This window comes from Amblyomma maculatum, chromosome 1 (genome assembly GCF_055883805.1).
Source record: "Amblyomma maculatum isolate TAMU_Amacu chromosome 1, ASM5588380v1, whole genome shotgun sequence".
NCBI lineage: Eukaryota > Metazoa > Arthropoda > Arachnida > Ixodida > Ixodidae > Amblyomma > Amblyomma maculatum.
The window spans coordinates 135,091,586-135,099,292 of NC_139344.1; the positions used below are offsets into that span (position 1 = coordinate 135,091,586).

A 7,707-nucleotide genomic window follows, 5' to 3' on the forward strand; every position below is an offset into this window, starting at 1 on the left:
ACGGAGTAGCGGTCGCACCGATGCATTGAGGGTAGCAGAATGCGGCCACGTCTTCCACGAGACCTGTTTGCAGTCTTGAGTTGCCCAACTTGTCGGAAGCAGCTCCGCACAGACCGCGTCGTCCGCCCCTTCCTGGACTCTGGAGACGACGAGCAGCCGAAAGGCGGCGATCATGTAGTACGTAGTACACACTGCGGCTGCAACTGGCCAAGACCATGACAAAGCTCGCCGACCGGCGAGCTTCCGCAGCGCGCTCGACGTAGAGCGCAGGTATACCATGCCATGTACGCGATGGCACTTGAAATTAATTTAGCCTCAGGGCTGCCATGAGGACCATGGTGGAAGAGATTGGCTTGAGGCTGCGCTCGACGTCAAAGAAGGGTGAGGGAATTTCCTGAGTACACCGCCATTATACACTGATATTGCTTTGTACCGCACGTGTGTCAGTGAGGCATGGCTTAACGGATCTTTCTGCGGAAGCAGATGTGTTTTTCTCTTCTCGTTATTAGGTGGGAAATTTCTTCATATTGCATTATCGTGGAATAAGGTAGCAGTAATGTCAAAATTCGTTGGCTGCATTCGTAGGAGGAATGCGTGTCCTCAAGGTCTATTCACACTTGCGACTCGCGAAGGACGCACGACCGGCAGTCGCATGCGACCATGCAGACGGCAACCGATGTTCACACTTGCGAATGCGACTTGCTTTCCACATCGTGTCTACCTTCGAGCAGTGCCAAACGGTCGCGACCGGTCACATCGGTCGAAAAGCGACAGTCGCGAATGGTCGCATCGGTCGAAAAGCGACTGCCGCGGGCCGTTCGTGCACTGCTTCGATTACCAGTCGCGCGACTGCTGGTCGCAAACCGTTAAATCAATCAGCGGCTCAGCTGACGTGAACGTAAGTGGTGAACAGTCAAGGTAGACACGATGTGGAAAGCAAGTCGCATTCGCAAGTGTGAACATCGGTTGCTCTCTGGTCACATGCGATTGCCGGTCGCGCGTCCTTCGCGAGTCGCAAGTGTGAATAGACCAACGGTGCCCTCCTCTTGGAAGCCAGGGCATCATGGGTTGATGGTAATGACCGGTACTAGTGTTGCAAAACTAAGCGAAATAGTGCAAGCAGATGTGAAGCTTAAGCGTCTCATGGTCTGCAAAGTGATCTCAATTTCGATTCATTTCTGGATTTCATGTTCCGTGCTTTGGAACCCTCTACCGCTTTCATTTGCCACACATGAATTAAATTGATTTGCACCCGGATTAAATCTGCTGGCGCTTGTATTAATTGTGTTGGCCCTGGGATTAAATTTGTTTTCGCTGGCATTATTTGAGTTGGCATTTGGCTATGCCAACGCTGGCATAGCCAATTACGCTGGCGCTTTGATTAAATGCTTGGCACTTGAATTAAATTACACGGTGCACAGATTACACATCAAGCGGCGCAGAGATTATTTCCGCTGCTACTATGATTAAATTCGGAGGGAAAGCCTGTAGTATGTGTGGGGCTGTGAATTATCTGTGATCCCGGAAACCTTGTTGCGCAGGCATTTTCATTTTATCATTCTAGATCTGTTCTCAGTTTAGTTCCGAAACACGTCTGCGCTGCGTGTGAGAACTGTTTGCCACGAAGTTACATTGTTTTATTTGTCAAACAGTATTCTTGTTTACTGCCACTATCGCGTGGCCTTATCGCTTTCCCTTCCGCATGGGAACGTTGGTCACATCGAGATAGCGCGTGGATGGTACTGCGGACTTTGAAACTGTTTGCGAATATCTATGTAGTACATACCCGCCATGGCTGTATTCTTTATAGGAAGCTTGCATGAAGCGATGTATGCTGGGTAATTTGCCATGATGTCGCTGGCAGCAGACGGTGGGCAGCGCAACCAGGCTGAATTGAGCAAGTGCCTTGTCGTTTTCAACAGTCCACCGAGCAAACACACAGCTTTTAGTGTGCTGCTCTTACGTGCATGCAATTGCCAGCAGATTCCTTAGGAATGTACGCGTCGGCGCTGGGCCCGAAAAATCGGGAGCGGACCTGTTCAAGCTATGCTTCAAACCCGAACAACTGACTGCACTATGCGTCTGGATCTGGCCACCCGTCGACATCGCCGGGATTGATGATTTCAGTTCTGGCGAGTAGTTTGATACTTGCCTGGATTGGCATCAATCTCACGTGTGTTGGCCCGTGCACGCCATTCGTGTCGGCATCGCTAGAGACATAGGCGAGGCTCTGTGGCACTGCCGTGCTACGTCGTCTGCTGCCGACATCATGGCGGATTACCCAGCATGCATCGCTTCATGCAAGCTCCCTATAGCACTGTCCTCAGCCTTGGCCATTCCAGTTCAGACTACCTGAAAGTGTGCGAACATATATACAGCACCGTCAAGCTGTTTTTAGGAAGCGGCCAAAAATGCGGTTGGTGTTGAATTCTGATCGCCCGACTGTCGCCACCAGTTTACACGACGTTATTCAAACATATTCAGTTAACGATGTATACTTTAGAGCATATACCTGCTACTGGTTAGACAGGCACTTGAAACGTGCTAGCTCGAAAGCAGGCCCCAATGACTTTTAGGCAGCACTGTACGCGACAATATTCCAAATTGCTGCGAGTGTGGGGTGCACGCGATATATTGTTATATTGTTGTTGTTTTTTTGCAGACGCTACACTGCTGTGCCTATGTATTTTTACTTCATATTTTCTTCGGGCGGGGTGGAAGCTAGTCAAGCCGATTGCTCGGCTTTTTCTCCCTGCCTCCCCCCATCACCATGATAGAAAAATAACGGTATTGGTAAATGAAGACGAAGTGTTTTCCTCCCTTGGCCTCGTGGAAGGGACAAGGCAGATGACGAAGTAGGACTGTTTCCTGGTGCATCTTGTTACTACGCCATTTGCAGGTGTGTTTTAACACTTTTTCAATACATGAAGTCTTCACGTAACAATATTTTTGAGTAAAACAAAACTGCTAATCCCAATGCAGGATCAAGTTGGCAGTGCAAAGAGGACGCTGCACCGCAGAGCACCGCGCAAACGAAGACGAAGAAAAAATGTAGTGGGCGCGTGACAATGCGCTATTTCGAACTAGTGCTCGGCTCGCCGCACCGTCTGTGCACATACCGCATACGTACAGAGGAAGAATGAAGAAGACTGCCTCTCTGGCCTTTGTTGATAGCACGGTAAAGACGTCGACTCCAGGACCATCCACTTCAGCTATGCGGGCGGTCTGCAGCGTATGCCTGTGCAGCGTCCTGGCCAGCGGCACCGATGACAGTCACCCCAGTAGCCATCACACTGGCGCATTGAGGGCAACAGAATGCGGCCACATCTTCCACGAGGCCTGTTTGCAGCCTTGGCTGCAAATATCTAGGAGTTGCCCAACATGTCGGAAGCAGCTCCGCACAGACTGCGCCATCCGGCTCTTCGTGGGCACTGGAAACGACGAGCAGCCGAGAGGCGGCGATGAAGTGCAAGCACTGCGGCTGCAATGGCCGAGGCCATGACAAAGCTCGCCGAGGCGTACAGGAAGCTAGATACAGTGACCGGCGAGCTTTGCGTCATTGCGAAGCAGCGCGCTCAACGTAGAGCGCAGGTGTACTATGACGTGTACACGATGACACTTGAGACTAATTTTAGCCTCAGGGCTGAAATTGGATGAGATTGACTTAAGGCAGCTACGCAGGGAGATTTCAGCGCTCGAGGCTGCGCTCGACGCCTAAGAGAGGTGAGGGAATTTCCAGAGTACACCACCATTATCCACTGAGATTATTGCTTTGTATTGCATGTGTGTCAGTGAGGCATGGCTTAACAGACCTTTCTGCGGAAGCAGATGTGTTTTTCTCTTCTCGTTATAAGATGGTAAAGTTCTTCATATTGCATTATCGTGGAATAAGGTAGCGGTCATGTCGACATTCGTTGGCTGCATTCGTAGGAGAAATGCATGTCCTCTGAGGCTGAGTCGGGCCTTCCAGGGCACCTCATGGTTGCGATCAAGCATTCCACTGTGCAAGGTGATCGTAACGGCACCCTCCTCTTGGAAGCCAGGATATTATTGGTTGATGGTAATGACCGGTACTAGTGTTGAGTACTGAGAACTCCGCAGGGAATCTTCAAGCTGCCTGACTCACGGGCAGATTTACGAGTGCAAGTTTGCGTACACCAGATCAGAGGACGCTTCATGGTTGGACAGCTCAGGAGCCATAGATAGAAGTGTGCAATACAAATAGAAAGTCCAAGGGGCTGCCGACCAGAACTATCTAGTCCAACGTTCTGAAGCCCATGCCCCCCGTTTTCGAACAAAGTCCAATGTTACCCATTATTTGCGGTGCACTGATTCAGGTAATTCTTCCTCTAGTTAAACGCCCCTGGAAGAGAGTGTGTTGTGATAAGGGTATGCACGGGATCTCTTCCAGAGAGATCCACAACTACATCAACCACATGGAGGCTGGCCTGAAGGTCGAGCTGCAGCAGCGCGAGTCCCAAATCTGGGTGAAAGTGCTGCACGTACGACATCTCGAGCACGAACTGCCGCATCAGATCCTGCTGCACTGCTCAAGGCATCAAACTGAATACCGTATTTTCCGATGTATAAGACGCACCTTTATATAAGACGCACCCACCACATATGCAGGGTTTCAATGAAAAAGTTGGTATATAAGATGCACCCCAATTTATCTAGGTAGGCTAACGAAACTAATTAAACACGGTTTTGCTACCATCGCGAATTGCTCCGTACCTGTTAAAAGTCCTTATGCAGCGCGATGTGACCGAAAAAGCCACACGCCCCACCCACCCACCCTTTAGCAAAAAAGAAAACAAAAAACAAAAGAACTCTCATACGTCCAAAACATTTTATTTCTACTCAAAACCTTCGAAGTCTTCATCTTCGGACTCACTGTCAAAAAGTTCCTCAATTTCTGGCAGCAACTTTGCTGCGACAGTCTCTTCACACTCAGAGTCGCTCAGGTCGTCGTCGTCTTCATGCTCAGGCAGCGCTGGCTCAGGTGGCGATGAATGTAGCAGGCCAGCCTTGCGGAAGCCTGCAGTTATGGTTGCCACTGTAATTGCACTCTAGGCCTCATGGACCCACTTTGCAACTTCTCTAAACGAAGCGCGCCTCATGCGCCCAGTTGTGGTGTAGCTGTGCTCGCCTTCGATCATCCATGCCTCCCAAATGCGTCGCAAAACAGCTTTAAAGCTGCGGTTTACAGATATATCTAAAGGCTGTAAAATCTTAGTCATGCATGCCGCCGGGTATTATCGTGGGCATGCAGTTCTTCGCCTTCACCTTAGTGTCAAGTCTGTCGTGTGCCCGCATGCTATCCATGACTAGAAGGCCCTTCTGGGCATGAAAAAGTCTTCGAAAAGCAGTTTTCGAGACAGGCTGCCATCATTTGCTCGTCCATCCAACCCTTCTCGTTAGTTTTGACAACAACGCCGGGCGGAAAACTTTCTTTTGTCATCGTTTTTCTTTTAAAAATTAACATAGGTGGCAGCTTTGTTCCGTCAGCACAGCACGCTAGTACAACTGTGAAGTGGGACTTTTTGTGCCCAGTTCGTACTGCGACTTCCTTAGTGCCTTTCTGAGCGACACTTTTTGACATAGGGATATCAAATGTCAGGGGCACTTCGTCCATGTTCACAATGTGGCTGTCGCTGATGTTATTCTTTTCGACTTCCTTCTTCACAAATTCTTTAAACTTCTCCACTTTCTCTGCGAAGTCGTCTGGGAGTTTCTGACACATTGTCGTTCGTGCTTTGATTGACGAAGCTTTGCGTCGCATAAATTTCTAACACCATGACGGTCCACCAACAAAATCAGCAACACCCATTCCACTGGCCAAAGTGCGTGGCGCAACTGCACGATTGACAGTGCCCTACCTTCGGCCCGCTGTTCGAGAGCCCATTTAACGAGCCGGTCTTCAAGATCAGCCACCGCGCCTTCTTTTCGTGGTCAGCCTTTTTTCCACTATTCATCACCTGTAGTTTGGTGGAGGACTGTCGCCATGTGCGAATCATCTTTTCGGTGGAGTCGAAACGGCGACCTGCAGCCCGGTTACCATGTTCGGTAGCATACTTGACCGCAGATAATTTGAATTTCGCAGTATAGCTTTTGCGCGACTTCGGTGGCATACTGTAGCAAGACCGAGCATGACACGGGCAGATAGTGGGAAAACACACGCCGACATACACAGTGCACACAAAGATAAAAATGGCGACTGAAAAATAGCCGGCTTGTCCTGGCTTGTCTTGGCGAGAAGCATGATTGTCGCTATCTGTTGGCATTTCACATTACTGACGCTTGGGGCCTCCGCAACGGCTGCATGTTTGTAATCTTGGAGTTCACCCAATATGTCGCACACATATAGAAGTAGCACCATGTTACAACCACGAGATCGGTAGCGATATTTTTTTTGTGAAATGAGCTAGAACATCAACCAAGTAAATTCCAGATTTCCAAACTCGCAAAAAAAAAAAAAAGAATTCGAATATAAGACGCACCGTTGTATAAGACGCACCAGCAGGATTTTTTAAAACAAGCCGCGTCTTATACACCGGAAAATATGGTAACTCTGGGACAGATGAGACTGAAAGATTGCTGGCCGCTGCCGACACCTTGACGGAGAGGTTAGTGCACGAATTGGCTAACGGCATAGCACTCTTTCTTACGCACCCACTAAGTCGAGGCGTTAGCCGGACTAGCAGACCTGGTTCCTTCAAGGTTTAACGTAGAGCTCTAAACTATAAGTGGGAAAGCAATCATATGCTTCCCACGACTGACCGAAAAAATTGTCCGGTCTTGTTTGTCTCTTGTTTCTGCCTACGCTCTGATTGCCTAACTTCTTTCGTGTGGTCACAACGTGGCCTCTTGTAGGTAATTCAAACTAATTATGGTATAGAGGCTCCAAAGCACGACTCTTCCTTACGTGTTTTTAAATTCCCCAGCAAAGAGCATGATGCAGCAATGACAGACCAGGTTCTTACCATGACCTCTCTGTACTTTGACACTTAAAAAAATATATATATATAGAGAGAGAACATCGGAGTGAAATAGAATTGGTTGGTTTCAAACCCTGGTACTCTTGTTCCGTAGCCGAGTTTCTCAAACACTGAGCCAACACGTCTTATTTTTTTTAAGGTGAAAGCCTTTAATGGCTCATGCTGTCATGGACAAAGTATGTCCTGCTTTTGTGGCGTTCGGATTGGCCGAGGCAGCATGCGTTCCTGCCATCTGCAATGCCACACTTGAACGCGCGCCAAGGAACGCCACGCGACAGGAGCGATGGTGTACCGTCCCATCTCATACTTGTTGGAGAAAGTGTGATAGATGCTGCGCCTTTCCTTTCTTGTAAACCAATTATAATTATATGTAGCACTGCAACGAATGCCGACAAGAGGCTAACGATGGGAAGCAAACGATAGGAGATGAAGGGTAGGCTTTCGCCATTCTCCTCTTAAGAGACATCTAAGAGACCCTCTAATTTTTTCTTTATTGACGGTCAACAAAGTACATAAAGGCATAAAAATCACTAGCCTACCTTTGGCTAAAGTGATGTAGTAAAACGTTTTCATATTGATTAATCCGTTGATTGCATCCATCCACTGAGGATGCTCAGGCTGAATATAGAGAACATCTCCGAGAAATGCTACACTTTCAATGAAGTTGTCATTGACCAATCATACATTTTCTTCTGCGTGCCTAAATGCC

At 48.6% G+C, this 7,707-nt stretch overlaps 1 long non-coding RNA gene across 2 annotated transcripts; it reads left to right on the forward strand.

Moving 5' to 3' along the window:
* Window positions 1-219: 219 nt before the first annotated feature.
* Window positions 220-4,783, forward strand: LOC146203992 (uncharacterized). Of its 2 annotated transcripts, XR_014702617.1 has the most exons (4): window positions 220-381; window positions 2,663-2,899; window positions 2,983-3,723; window positions 4,412-4,783. It is a non-coding gene; the product is annotated as an uncharacterized LOC146203992 (long non-coding RNA). The 2 variants fall into 2 exon arrangements; XR_014702616.1 differs by lacking the exon at window positions 4,412-4,783 and having other exon boundaries at window positions 2,983-4,187.
* The last annotated feature ends 2,924 nt before the right edge of the window (window positions 4,784-7,707 follow it).